This window comes from Bacillus rossius, chromosome 1, assembly GCF_032445375.1.
Source record: "Bacillus rossius redtenbacheri isolate Brsri chromosome 1, Brsri_v3, whole genome shotgun sequence".
In the NCBI taxonomy this organism is placed as follows: domain Eukaryota; kingdom Metazoa; phylum Arthropoda; class Insecta; order Phasmatodea; family Bacillidae; genus Bacillus; species Bacillus rossius.
Window position 1 is genome coordinate 214,816,295 of NC_086330.1, and position 16,053 is coordinate 214,832,347.

The following is a 16,053-nucleotide window of genomic DNA, read 5'->3' on the forward strand; positions in this document are numbered from 1 at the left end:
TATCTTCGCTCAGGGGGCCGGCTGCTCGTCTTCGGTGCAGCCTCTTCCTCTCGTGGGCCATTATGTCTTTGGGTGCTGCTTTTGCTAGCATGAGAATTTCGTCTTCAGACACCGTTCGGTAGGCACAGGCAATGCGGAGGGCAGCTCTTCTTTGGACGGAGGCCAGCCTGGATTTGTAGCTGCGATGTACCAGTCTATCTGCCTATACTTGGGCACCGTAAAGTAATATGGAGTGGACCATGTTTAACAGTAACTGCTGCTTGGTGTATCTCGGGCCAAATGTGTTAAGCAGGATTCTCGAAAGTCCAGCAACTGTCTTACCTGCCTTCTCCGTCGTGGTACGTATATGCATTCCAAAGTGGAGTTTTTCATTAACTTCGATCCCGAGGTACCGAATCGATTGTTTGGCTGTTATATCTACCCGATTGATGTTAACGGTGAAAGGACAGTCAAATCAGCACTGGTGGGTGAGTACTACCATCTCTGTTTTATTAGATGCAAGCTCTAGCCCATGCCTATCCAGCCAACCCTGCAGTGATTGTACTAATACCCTTATTCGCTTGCGCACTGCTTCAGAATATTCGGCCAGAACGAGACCTTCCACATCGTCGGCAAACCCCACGAGATAGGTGTTCTCAATGAAGTCCATTCATAGTAGGTCATTGTAGCAGATGTACAAGCAGGCTGGATCAAGCACAGCCCCCTGTGGAACTCTGGCGGTGACATTAATGATTATCGGGCCTTCTGTTGTGTCGTACTCTAGTGTTCTTTCCCTAAAGTAGTCGTCTACCGTGTTCCAGAGATATGCTTCTACTTGGAAGTCTTCCTAGAGAGCATCAAGTATATCCTCCCAAGAAACCAAACGTCGAATGTGATAACAACACAGACTCTTCTGTTTCGTTGGTTGCCTGTCCAGGCTTTATCCACGATTTTGAGTACGTGTTCAATTGCAGTTATCGTTGAACTGCCTTTCCTGAAGCCATGCTGGTTGTCAGCAAGCCCACCTGCTTTCTCTACTACGATCGTTATTTAGGTTTTGAGGAGCTTTTCGAGCAGTTTACCAGCTACATCCAGCATGCATAGAGGTCTGTACGATGATGACGTGATTGGTGGTCCCTTGCCCTTATCTAATAGCACAGGGCGTTGATGCTTCCATCTCTTGCTGAAACTTCCAGTGGAAAGACAGGCATTATACATCACGAGGAAGGATGTCGGGAAACTCATTCGCTACTAGCTTGATAACGTTTGTTGGTATTCCACCTGGCCCCTGCGCTTTTCCTGGTTTTAGGCTTCACTGCCTCTTGAATTTCACGGACAGTAAACGGCGGAATCTCGGACGATTGTCAGCGTTCCCTAGGATTCCTAAATGGATAACGTGGGAAGAGGTCAGACATCACCTCCTCAATGGACTCAGGGTCCATTCGTGGAGCAGGACTTTTCTTTCCTAGGCCCTTACACGCAATTTGGTTGGCGCTGCCCCAAGGATCATTGTCAAGCTCGTTACAGAGGTCCCTCCAACAATTTCTCTTACTGTCTTTGATAGCCTTCTTTATCGCTTTTCTAGCGGCTGCGTACTCCAAATTAATTGCAGCTGCGTAAGAAGTTAATGGGTTCCTGCGGTTCATCCTAACAACTTTGTGCCTGGGAGCGAGGCAGTGCTTTCTGAGCTCTGCCACCAATAGTTGGGGTCCACCAATAGTTGGGTCTGCAGTTACCCCGTGCATATAGTGTTGGCATGGAAATGTCGTAGGCGTCAGCAATGAGGATCATGGCTGCGTTCGTTAGTACCTCAGTGTCTTCCTTAGATCTCGTAGCCGGAAGGGTCCCATTGAGAGTGGGCCATTTTTCAGCAAGAAATTTGACGAGTTTGGTATCATATAGCTTCGAAACGTTCGAGTGCTTCGTCTGTGTACCCACATCTAGACTGCAGCTAGTGCTAGTGGATTTAGCAATGGCAAATTGGATATACTGGTGGTCAATTGCATTATAGTTTTCAAGGACCTCCCAGTTAAAGACAGAGGCAGCAATCCTAGGGGTGGCGAGAGTGATATCGATTATAGTTTCCTGATATCCAGGCCTTCTGAAGGTAGAAGTGTGGCCTCGATTTAGGACGATGAAGTACAATCTATAAATCATGTCAGAAACTTCATCACAGCGAGTGTCATTCCAAGACATGCCCCAGTCCACCGACTAGGAATTGAAGTCACCGGCGACGATGCATTCGCCTTCCACCTGGCGTTCAGCATCCTCGATTGCACCGCGTTTGCGACGGAATTCCCAAATGCTGTTCGGAGATAGTTAGCAGCTGAATAGCGTGAGTTGCGAAGCTTTAGCCCACACAAATCCGTCACCCTGTCCACTGTCGAGGAAACGGATGGCTGGGTTCGTAAACCAAATGGCTGCGGTGCCTGAAGCGTCGGACAGCCATCTTGTAGATGATGTGTTACAGTTATGGAATGCAATCTCGATCTTGCGAGATCCCGATCATCCGAGATCTCGCCTTATTTTTCGAGATTAATTTCGAAGCATAATATAACGAGATCTTGGCCAAGATTGACAAGATCGAGCGGCAATAGTCAGCGATGCATGACGCGTGTTCTCTGCGCGCGAGGGAGTCGCTGACTGGCGAAGGAAAGTGTCGGACTGCATATGCAAACTATCCCGACTATTACCGAGTATTCACGATGTAGGGCGAGTGGAATACAATAGATTAAGTGATATAGTTCTGACTAGAGTAAGTGAGCGGAAGATGTTCGAGTGCGTGCAGGCACTTGTTTGTTTACAATTGTTTTGGTTGCGCAATTGCTGTCATGGTGTGCTTAAATTATATGTTTTTATGGGTTAATTGAATGAAATTTTGTATTATTTTGTTACGCAAGTGCTAGACTGTTAAGTTAATACTTTTAAAATGTCGACAAACAATCAAAATTAACCTTAGATTGAGTTTAATAGTTCGTTGCCAGTATGGAGATACTTTAAGAAAGCGATGAATAATTTGACAGCCAAACGCAAAACATGTAAAGCTATTTTGAAAACTACTGCCAGTTCCGCAAAAGTATGACATGTCCATATGAAGTCAATCCACAAAATTGACACAAAAACACTGAATGTGGGAATTCGAAGGACATCAACCACTCTGCAACTTGATGCTGCGTCGTCGTCGTCTCTGCCGTCGTCGTCGTCAGCATCTACTACGATGTCGTCAGTGCCACCATCACATAGACAAAGAAGCTCAAGAAAATATCGAATGCCAAACGCCCCCTAAAAAGAAGAAAATCAGTGATTACTGTCAATCCAACTGTGACGTGACTAAAGAAAAAATTATTTCTCGAATGGTAGCGAAAGATTTACTGGCTTTTCGAGTTTTCTGCACATCCGAGGACATGAAGAATCTTTTAATTGTGATGAATTATGGTATAACACTCAAAATGAAATTGAAATAATATCTTCGAAAGCTAAAGAACGACGACTATAGATTTACACTCTCTTTTGATAAATGGACATCTGGAATGAGTAAGCACTTTCTGAATATAAATTTTCATACAACTATCAACAATCAGCCTACTTTCTGGAATCTTGGACTGGCACGCATGTTTGGAAGTATGTCCTTAGAGTCTTGTGTTAAGCTTTTAAAAGAAAAACTATCAGATCATGATTTATACCTAGACAATGACATAGTTGGTATAACCACAGACAGAGCCAGTGTCATGAAGGAAATCGGACGTCTGATTGAACCGCTTCAACAGTTTTGCTACGCGCACGGGATACAGTTAGATATAACAGACATCATTTATAAAAAAATCTAGAACCTAATCCTGAACAAAACACGAATCACAGCACAGAAGAGGAGGAAGATAGTTACGATGGTTTATGCTTTTCTTTACCTGTGAGACAAGCTGATCTGGCTTATGAATACCATTAGATTGTAGCAAAACTAAGAAAATGTGTCAAGCTTTAAAGAACTCTCCCACCAAGTATGATATCCTTCAGAATTACATTCATCAGGAGTTTGGTGGCAAGACAATACAACTGGTTCTTGATTGTAAAACTCATTGGTCTAGCCTTTGCAATATGATAAGCACATACAATAAAGAAAAGCAATGTGTGGCCAAGGCTTTAATCGATCTCTCTCTCAGTTCTAATTCCGATTACTCTTTCATGTATGAAGAACATGCAGTTCTTAGCGACTTCGAAAATACATTCCAGCCAATAACACTGGCCATCGAGTTATCGTGCCGCCGCGATACTGAAATAGTAAGTGCATAATATACGTTGCGGTTCATGCTTCGCAAGTTATAGAACCAGAAGACTCCACTGTCCGAAAAACTAGCCGAGTCGATGAAAAAGCGGATCTCCGAGCGTCGTACAAATGCAACTGCTGCATTGTTGTATTTAAAAATTCTGGCTAGTTATTAGGCTAATTTAGAACTATTGAAGGGCGACGAAACTTTTCAATTACCTAGCAGGTATATTATACGAAAGGAAATTAAGAATATAATCAGACGATTACATTGCAGCACTACACAACCAGATAATCTTTCTCAAGCCTCGACCTCAACTTCTGGTAATGAAATAGATACTGGTACTGCAGCAAACTTGGCAAACGAGGATGACTTGCTTCTTTCAATGATTGCAGAGTATACGAATTTACGTTCTGCTGTAAGATCAAATAGAAGTCTTCAAGAGGAACTAGAAGATATGTTGAAAGCCTGTTAAAGTCCTTCCTCGTGGGTTGCTACTATTACAGACAGGCTAGAGTCCGTGATTAAAAAAGAGATGGATCTCTATGAGTGTGGAGGATCGAGGGGTATGTTTATGCAATTTTCATACAACAGCTTGGTCACGCTGTTACAAACTGGCGTTGAATCTGAGAGGGCCTTTCCAGCCGCTGGCTACATAGCGACTTACATAAGATGCAGTTCATCCGACAGCACTTTAAGTACTATTTGTTTTTTAAGTAGCTATTTCCAAAATCACTTAATTTAGTTAGGAGTGATCACTCGTAATCACTCCTAGTTTAGGAGTGATTTTGGAAATAACAATTTTGGTAAATTTTTGTATTTACTATCATAATCTTTGTTAAAATAAGTACTTTCTTTATAAGAGATTTTATGGGTCCGAATTTTCGTGTTCATTAACATAACATAAGTAAAAAATTACAAAAATAAAGACTTTTTTTCAATAATTCATGTTATATCTTACTCGCATTATAATCACAAATACTAGGCAGTTCCAATCATGTTTCAGTTATCTAATTAAAACTATACTTTTCGAAATCCATTCGAGATATCATAAATGCTGAGATCTCGCCGAGATCGAATTTCTTATCCCTCGAGATCTCGACTTAGCGATATCGTCTTGACATTGCATTCCCTAGTTACAGTACTGCACCGAAATAATACAGGCATCAACTTTCTGCTTAGAGATGTGCTGGTGCAAAATATTTGGCACAGTCCATCCTCTTCTCAGGTTGCACTGCACGAAAGTTGTCATTTTGGATTATCTGAATCCCCTCCTAACGCTCTATGGAATACAGTGAAAGCTCCGGTGCCAGGTACGTGGCTAACATTTCGGCCATTCACATCTAGCGCACCACATAGCAGGCAGTGAGGGGGGCTGCTGCAGGCCACAGCTTTATGGTCGGGGACACCGCATTTAAAGCAGAGCTTACTACCTTCAGGACTAGTACATACTCTTGACACGTGTCCGTAGCCTAGGCACTTGAAGGATCGAAGAAACCGTCTTTGACAGCCTTATTCGGCAATTCATCCAGCTGATTTTGATGCGTCCAGCCTCTTGAAGCTTTGACAGCTTCGTCCCCATCCAGCTCAACGAATGCTATTCGTTGTCCCCTCTCGGTTGGTTTTGACATGCGAATTCTTTGTATAGTGGCAATGGGACTGGGAAAGTTAATCAGTGCCGCATGAACGTCCTTTACAGTCACGGATTTCGATTATGGTCTTAGGTGTGAGGTCCTTTACTGCGCCATCAGAGCCAACTGCAACCTTGACAGCTGCAGTGAAAGCAGGGCAGTGGCCTGACTTATGGTCCAGCTCGAGGAGTACCACTCCATCTTTGGTCTTACGAATATTCCTGAACGCAACGTTGTGATCTCCTGGATTTATACTGCCTTTAATGCCCTTAAGTAACTCGGCATATGTTTAGCCTTGAGCTGGCTTGACCAGTACGGCACGCTGCGGCCTCAGTTGAGGTGTGGTTGGGGTGGATCCAGTCCCTACTCGCTGGGACTTCTGCTGGTTCTTCTGTAGGGCTCTGTGAGGATATGCTTCCGCTAGAACTTCACCACTCGCCGACTCGCGCGGTATACTCGCTGGAGCGGGATTACAATCAGCAACTAAGTATGACGTCAAGCCTTGACGTCACGCCTCGTCATCTTCCTCGTAGACCCTTACCTGTGCAGGTGACTTTTATCTCCCCTCCTTCACGACTAGTTGACGACTGACGACAACATGGTGCGATTCCAAGTCTAAAGTTCAGAGTGTGTAGACAAACGGCCTCGGAGCCCGGGCGCGGGCTGTGCCATATGTAGTTTAATGGTTGAGTATGTTCGACAACCGACCGGGCACCGAAAAAATTCATAGTTCCATGGCTAGGGTTAACTGCATCACCCAGGAATTGTTTACTGAGCCAACATTCCAAGGGCGTCGGGAAAACATGAAACGGCCACGCGCCTCCTATACTTTCATTACACTGCTTTGAAGGAAAATATTTATTTAATACAAATATATAAAGGAAAAATTATAATTCAGTGATATATATAAAATATATTCGGAAAATTTAAATATAAAAATAGATGATAATTTTGACTACAATATTTTGAAATCTAAAATAGTAACTTTGTTTTAAAAAGTAATTGTAAATACCTAAAAAGTGATAATTGAATAAAAAAAATAATTTAAGTAATTTTTTAAATGGTAAAGTATTTAAAAAGTAATATGTAATTTCCAGTTTTAAAGAAAATAGGTAGTTAATTTAAAACTAAAAAATATTTAACCACAAAATAATAGTCTTTAATTAATGACTTCTTAAACCATGTTTTTGTATATTTACTTAAAAACATCTTGTTTGAACATATATGTCATTTGAAGAAAAAATACATACATATAAAAAATAAATATTATTTAAACAAGTCAATATCTCATTTCTATCATCATTTAAATCTTTTTTTTGTTTATGTTAATAATTGTTATCATCATGCAAAAATTAAATAAATTATTTTGTGTAATTTGGTCATTTATACTATAATTTATACTATACATATGTAGATAATTATTTGAAAGTAAATTTATATTGGTTAAAATATTTACTATAGTGTAACAAATGTATTGTTACCAAAGAATAGCTTAAATTAATTTAAAATTAAATATTTTAATAAGGGACTATTTTAAAAATGTAAAAATAAATTTTCATGATATTAAGGATAATTGCAATGGGCCAAAAGTTACATAATTTAAAACGAATTATTTGAATGGTTATATAAACTAAACTTTGGTAAAAAAAAAAAAAAGTAAAACAAAATTCTCAGTATAATTTGTTGTACCGAATTGAATTAGAAGATACCTAATCAAATATTTTTAATGTGTGTAAATAGGGAAATAGTTTCCACATAAATATTTATATAAATAATTGTAACATTAAGGTCAATTTTGAAGATAAAGTAGCAAATTAATACTGTTTTGGTCATTTACATCAGAATTAAATGTTGAGGAATTTGCCAAAGACTAAGATAAACCTTTATAATAAAATTTGTAAACATATGAATTATTTGCAGACAAACATGAAAATTGCTTAAATATGTTAAATATCTAACAACCTAGGCATTCTAAAGTTAAATGAAATAAAAATTACATGTAAAATTTTATTTTATTTTCATGTAAATCTTAATTTATGTGTTTTAATTATTCATACAATAGGTAATTTTGATTTTATACAATTAATTATTTATATTCCTTTGCAGTTTTGCACGCTTTGTCATGGATAAAAATCAAAAACGCAAATAAGGAAATAAACGTGAAAACCTAAACCCACAGAGAAAAAGCCTAATTCAGCTGATGTCAAACAGATATACCCAATGATGAACCTAAACAGGTATTATGGACAACACAAAGACGACCGCAGAGAAGAACACATACAAATTTAAATATCAGACGGCACAATGACAGCCCAAGAATTCCTTCCACGGGATTCCTTCCACAGAATTCTTGTTTCCTCTAAAATTTTATTGAAAGTCTGGTCGTGTATAAGATACCGAGAAAAAACTACATAGCTAAAAGTTCAAATTTTTGTAATGAAAAAATTGTGACCGTGTCTGGTCACAAGACGTTAAATTAAATTTCCACCACCAAAACATTTAAGGACATGAAGAAGCTTACCTTCTATGTTGACATGTGGGAATAAACTGACCTCTTGTGACGTCACGACTCATAGATAAGCTACGGCTGTGTGCGGCAGAAGACAGTGCACTTTCAACAAAATACCATAGACAAAGTGGAGACTTCATTCCTACACAACATCGAATTCAGTGTTACCAACTCCGAATTTAGCAAGAAGAAGAATAAATCCCGGAAATTGGTTGTTTATCGATTATGTGAACTGGTATGAAGATCTTTCTAGAACATTCGAAAATTATCTCTATTAATCCCGAGAGATAAGAGGGGCAATAGGAGGGAAGGGGGGGGGGGGGGTGAGAAATGGGTATATAAGCCCGGGATTTTGATCAGTTAGGCATGGAGCAGCAGGACCATCACCAACATCACCATGAGGCATTAGAGAGAGAGAGAGATTGACAGAAGGCAAGGTGTTTTGGAGAGCTAAGTATGGGTGTTGTAATTATTTGTTATGATATGGCCAGTAGAGTTTAAAGTTTTGATAATGATGAAAACAACTGTGAGTAGTAACCATTGGACTTGTGTTTTGTGCGAATATGATGCACCTGTTTAAGCTTAGTGTTGCTTTAGGTGTTCATAATGTGGATTGGCACTTGGTCAATTTTGCTGCACCTCCTGTGCATTTTTGTTTGTTGTTGGCGGCCATATTGCTTTCAATAATTAATTGATTTTAAGCTCTCCAAAGACCTTTTCCTTGCGAGTTGATTAATGGTTTGTTTATTTTTGGTTTAAAGTCATTAAGCATTTAAATGTACCTTGTAATAAATTTTTGGCTCTTCTAGCCTAAAGTATTGAAACCAAAGAAAAGTATCAAAGTCAGGAATATTTATTGTTTATAAATTATAAAATATTTGTTATTTATGAGATCTAACTATTTTTGTACTATTTGTGAGATATTAAGATTAACAATAAACTTTGAAAATATATTTGATGTGTTCGGTCAATGTTTTTGCCACCTTACATTTTTCAGCATAGGTTTTTTGATGTTCACGTTGGTTTTGAAATTTTAATATGCAGGTTAGGCCCCATCTGGGCAAGTATTTACCTTGTGGGAAGTAACAGGGATTTTGTGCTTGCAGTGGGAGTTGGGACTCTGATGGGGCCCGGCCTCAAAATATGTTTGAAATTTGGAGAGCTGTATCCTCGAAAATATTCAAGCAAGAAAAAACAAATTTTATCTCAATGTGTATAAAATTTAGTTCACTCTTAGAATAGAAGGTACGAAACCTTTTGCCAGATGTGTATTTTGGCAGATAATGTATTGGAAAACATGCAATTTATGAGGCTTTTTCAATATGGTGGCTCCGGTGGAATAACTGTGTAGGCAAAACGTCAGAAATCACTTACAAAGCCATTGCAGACATCACATTAAAAAATTACCAGTAAAGGGTGTTTTTCATCAATGTAGCCTTTTATGTGACAATTAATTCGACTATAAGCTACCTGCCTAAGCAAGAGGATAGTCTCGTAAAGCTAGGCTGCTATGCGGACAACAAAGTCCTGTACAGCAGGTCACACAACCTACGATTAGCCACTGAGTAACCTCGCTCACTGCGATGCAGCAGCGGTGCAGACATGGCAGTGGTGTTTACTCGCAAAAACCTACCGCCAGTTGATCGTAGGTCACTTATAGCCCTGTTTGGAGAAGACATTGACCACAAGGACGTCGCAAAATACCTTGGCGTCCTAATAATTCACAAACACTTGTGTAGGACCCACATAGAACCGAAGGGAGTACAAGTACACGGCAGAATGTGTGCACTCTGCCAAGTAATGATCAGGGGCGTTGGCAGTAGAGTACAGAACGGACTACGATTCTACAAAGCCCTCATCTGACCTGTAATTATGTACGCAGCATCAGTAAGGGCAACGGCAGCCAAAACACACCTCTTGAAACTTCAGCGAATACAAAACATATGAATTAACATTGCTACAGACGCCCCCATATACTGCCCCGTAGACACTACACTCCGAGACGAACACAGAAAACTTAGGTACATGACTTTTATGTCCGAACCACGAAAGCATTTTATGACGAATGTAAAAAACATCAAAACCCACTTGTTTCATCTCTCGGTAATTACGATCCGGACGAGACACAGAAATTTAAACGCCCTAAATGGTGCTTGCGCGACATCCACCATATTTCTCTGTGGTTGGCTGAGCTTTGAGCGCTTAGCCAATCACAGCGTAGCAGTTTCCCGATACCGACCACAGCCCTGGTTTTGCGGATGGGTGAGGGAACTTTGCCCTATTATTTAACATCAAGCCGGGCAGGACGCACACATATTTGTTCATAAAAATACCATCACACTTAATAAAAGTATGCTGGCAGTTTATAAACTTAGGTTAAGCTACTCTTCAGCCCTTAGAATACCATAAATCACAATGCGTTGTAGTTGAAGCTAAGGGATTACAATTAAGGACTGGATATTTTCTATAACTGACCTACTGCCAACTCGCGACAGGTCAAACTGCAACTTTATCCTTCCATGAGTGTTTCCCGATGCATTAACTAATGGCTAAGCATTTCAAATTAATTAATTTGCAGGTCCTAAAGCGTAGATACTTCAGTTAGGGTTTCGCTATGACAGACTGGATAATTTCACTAACAGCTGACTGCCTTTTACTGGCGACAGGCGACCTGACACTCCATTCCTTCTGGAGTGAGATACGATGTGCCAGCTCGCGATAAATTAACGAATTAACTTACAATGGTTTTATTGTAGCGTTCAACCCATGGAGCTAATATACAGTAATACATCTGGAGAGGACAAGGGAAGGCCAGCAGAGGATGCGAGGTGAAGCCGGGTATCGGCGTTTGTTCCCTGCTTCCTACGCTGGAAGAAAACTAAAACAAGCCAAACTTGCCTCGCGCGGCGGAAAAATCCTCCAAACTAAACTCGCAACAGCTCCGAAACTATCAAAACAATTAAACTGAAAATTTTACTGGATTATCTGTAAACATTCTTTCCCACACCGCTTTAATATTTTTTTCGAAACATGAATACTTTCATTTTTTAAAATTAAATACCTATTTACTGCCAAATTTTTTTGTGAATACGCAGAGTAAATTTCAACATCGAGGAAAAATTTTTGTTTGCAACTATAGGTGGGGGACACCTGCGTATGAAATAAGGAAGAAGCTTCAAATTTTATTTATATACCACTCTTGACGCATTCAACCCCATACTTTTATTTTTACAGAGAGTTGAAGTGGGAATAATGTTTCAGTGGGTAACACTACTGACATATGTCTTCGTAACGCACTTCTTTTTGTTATTATACTTCTCAAATTTTATAATTTCATACACAACGTTTATAAAAAACGAATTCTTACTTACTTCATTTAATCTATTACAAATCTCTTGTAATATACGTGTATTAGTAGAAGTTAGAAGTCTTTTCAATATCATGTTCATGTTCCAGTCTACTTACTCAACCAACGTAACATGCAAACCTTAGCTTAACACTGGTAGAGAATTGTTTGTAATAACTGTAATGCTATGCATATACTGACAATGTAAGAAACTTTCAATTTTATTAATTGTTTGCATAAGAATTAATAATTTTAAAAAATCATAGAATAGGCCTCTATAGACTGAAAACCTTTCACGTAGTTTCAAGTAGCGTACATAAAAGTTTTTAAATATATATAATTACCAAATATTGTTGAATATATTTAACATTTTTATACATGTTACAACACACATCTAATAACAAGCCTATATAGGATATAAAAAGACAGACGCCAAATTTTAGCATTTTGTATTTCTTTTCTCTGTGTGAATAAAATAACAGTTCTTAACGTAGTTGCTAATACATACTGTACTATATTTCTAAAAAAAATACGAAAACCCCTGACATCGTCACCATAACAATGATAAATTTGCAAAATAATTAAGGCGCGTCTTTTAATGCTACGAAGCACACTCTTAAGAGAAATGTTTTAAACTTATGTTGGGATTTATCTAATATCTTAAAAGCATTGTGAAACCGTTCCTTTGAGGGAAACAATATACCGAACACCATATCATCCTTTAATCGAGCTAGATTTTCGCTTCTTAAGACCCATTTGTCTTCAAAATGCACTGTACACAATGCATGGTTCGGAGACGCAGTCCAATTTTTCCGCTTTGTCGCTTTTTCCCAGATCTGTCGTTGATCGTCACGTTTTGGAAATCTATGAAAAAAGTAAAGAATTATACAACTGAAACTACTTCTCTTTGTTAAATAGTTTTCTTAGGTTTTTCGAAAAGTTCGAAGATTAGTTACTTCTGTTTAAAACATTTGCCACTTTTTTCTGATGCTTCAAAAGTTTTGGGAATTAATTTAGTTAACAAATGAAAAAAAAAAATCTTTAATACATGTGAAAAGCAACGCCATCCGGCTTGGAATTCCATCGATTTGTACAGCCATATGCGATACAGGAAATCACCATTGTAGCCGCACACCAGCGCCACTCAAACCTCAAGGACAAGTGGGCTGGGGCTGCGTTTGCAGTAGAAATACGCTCTCCTCCTCTTTCTTTTCAACCCTTCTTCGCAACCGGCTGGCTTCGCTCTCGCCCTACACATGTCCACTCCAGATCTTCTTACATGCTCCTTGGTTCAACCCCATCTTCTTTCCTAGTCTCAAGCACACGCGCTGACTGGCAGCCGCTGGTTGACTGAGTACTGTCGCCCGCCACCAGGGGCGCATGCGTCCTGGTCCCAATCCATCCGCGTACAAACACCAATGCGGGCCGCATGGCCCAAGCTACCGACCCCAGGGCCCCAGCGTGTTTAGAACTATTCTGTCCTGAACAACTCTTATTTCAGGCCACCCTTCTTGTCCTATATTGAACCTGCCTGCTTAATGCTTGTAATATCTAACCTCGCATGAATGAGCCCAGGGTTTTCCCTGTGTCTATTTAGGTTTTTACCTAGGTCCAACTTAACTAGTTATAGTCTAGATATAAGATATGTGAGTAAGCCATGGCATCAATTGCTGCCATGGCTGGCCAATCACCTATGCAAGCACACGTTGCATGCTACCATTTCTGCATGGCTGAAACCCAGCATGACTAGGCGTAAAAGCTTCGGTCTGAGACGCACGTAGAGTCTTCCCTAACCCAGACCCCTTTCCAAAAAATATGGTTGGTTCCAGCTGGATGAGAAAAACAATTACCCGATCGTTCTGGAACAAACCCTCTCTCTGGAAGTTTTCTCCTTCTCTTGGCCTAGTGCCTTCACACGGCCAGACTCAATGTCGTGTCGAATCACCGCTCAGCGCGCGCTCCCTGAGTCCATCCCAAATATGCGCCTGTAACAAGGTGTAAATAGGGAGGTGGATCCGGTTACATTACGCCTCCAGTGTCGAGATACTCGCGTTTCGTTAGCGATATGAGTATCACCTGGGCAAGCGAAATCCCAAAAATGTTATTAATTTTTATCTTTTTACTTGTATAATGTTTGTATTTTGTACAGTGGGAGCAGTGTAAGTGGGTCTTCACTTGTTCGTGGCGTAGTTGTAACCACGCGATTCTCTAAACTCGCCTACTCTTGTAGGTACCTGGGTACATTGACAGGTAAATGCCTAATGCTTTGTTTCGTTATGCCACAATACATTGGCTTTAGTTACAAATTTTTATTTGTTAATGTACTGTAAGTGTCAAGAAAGTTCATTACTTGCCTTTGTATAATGGACCAAATCGTTTCAAGAGTTTATAATTCAAATATTTTTCCCGTAGTAATGTCAGCATGACTGCTTGAATTTATATTTAAATTTATTAATCGACATGCGTCATTGCTGATATACGCCGGCTGTCATAGAAAAACCTTTAGAATGAATAACAAAGGAACAGATAACTAGCTAAAACTATCGAAAATGTCAAATGTCAAATACCTAGAGAGTACATAAACAATTGATGATTTTTACAATTTCTTTGAGTGTTTGGTTTTATCTCTGTTGTAATTTTTGAGGTATTCCTATGTCAACCATTGGAAGCACTAATAACGAATGTCCATACGATTTTTGAATCAGTACTCCACATTGGAAATATTATTTAAAGCACGTAGCCCTATTGATGTAAACTGTCTGTTATTTGTGTCACTTGTTACTCAGGCTTGCTAAGCGATAGGTTCTTCTGTGCTGAGCTTATTAAATTGTTTTTCCACGATTATATATTTATTTCTAGCGTTCCTTGTATTGATTGCGCCTGAAATTCATCTCGTACTCCTAACATAAGAATCTTCAATGTTTTGGTTACCATTTCTAATGTTCTTCAGTCCCGATGTGCAGTATTACAGCTTACATTGAACGTGATATGCATCACTGTATGCTTGAAACTAAGGGTGATATTTCTCTGATTTAAAGCCTAAAGTTCAAAATTATAATTTTTTTAAATTAGGAGAGTGCTTGCCTGCTTAATGGGTACGTGATGACATGCCTTGCGTAATGTAGAGTGCAGAATAAAAGCGTATATGAATACTTTTATGAGTTTTAGTTTCATTGTTTGTTTCAAATTCTAAAATAAAATATATAACTAAACTAAAAGTTGTATTTTCTTCTGATTACCTTGTTAACTTTAAATATGTTCGTTGTGATAATAACTGGCCCACTAAATAAGCAGTCCTCGTATAATATGTGTACTTAGCGGAAGTATGCTTAGAGATATGATTTCTTTATATTCTAGTTATAACTTAATAGATACATATGCGTTCAAATTTATTTCTTAATAATGGTTGAAAAATAATTTTGATAGTTTTTCCCTAACAAAGTCTCGGAGACGTCCAAGCACTCAAACCTGTGAAATATAAAATATAAAATAATCCACTAGTTTAGTAAGCTATAATATAATGGTTTTGTTTGTAAATGAGCGTACATTTTTAGCAAAATTAATGTTCCCCATATATATGTTGAAACATTTACACAGGATTTTACTTCATAAGCCGGAAATAAGAAAAAAAACAACTAAAATAACAATGCTTGAACTGCCATCATAACGTAACAGTTGAATCTTTGTGCTGATCGAGTAATTATTCTGGCCCGGACATAGACACGTATGTGTCACGTATATCACAGAATCTCGTATGTGGACAGGAAGTTACTGATGGCCATGGCGCGTCAAAGATAGAAGTATACTGCAGTGCATTTGTGCGAGTAATATTTCTGTGTACGAACTTTTAATTTCACTTGTAAATCAAATGTGGAATTGTTAAATTATTTATTTTTGTATTAATATCAATAACCACCATTTGTTGGAATTGAATAATAGGTAACAAAGCTTATTATTAATATTTTTATGGAAGCAACTATTATTTAAATAAGAAATAATATGCTGATTATTTCTTTAACTCTTATTGGTTTGTATTTTACTCTTGGAGAACACAGAAAATAATTCCCATGCTGTTAAGTATATCAAAGAAGAAAATTGTTTTTAAGAAATATTCAGCAATTAAATTCAGTTATTTTTATTGAACCATAAAAATCACTGTGTCTGGAAACAAATGGCTTATTAGCGTAATGTTTCCCAATTATTTTATATTGGCTTCAGCTGTGCCCTATGCACAAAAATAACTCAGGTACTCTTAAATAAAAATCGGGTGGTATAATGCATTTCACCTAACCTGAGCACTTCCGTATCCACCTCTCAAAGTGATTG

At 38.7% G+C, this 16,053-nt stretch overlaps 2 protein-coding genes across 5 annotated transcripts in view; one reads left to right on the forward strand and one right to left on the reverse strand.

Moving 5' to 3' along the window:
* Positions 1–16,053, forward strand: part of LOC134527278 (uncharacterized) — a 466,201-nt gene that overhangs the window by 138,406 nt on the left and 311,742 nt on the right. The window lies entirely within an intron of this gene.
* The window catches only part of LOC134529805 (uncharacterized), a 47,585-nt gene that overhangs the window by 29,494 nt on the left and 2,038 nt on the right, over positions 1–16,053 (reverse strand). The window lies entirely within an intron of this gene.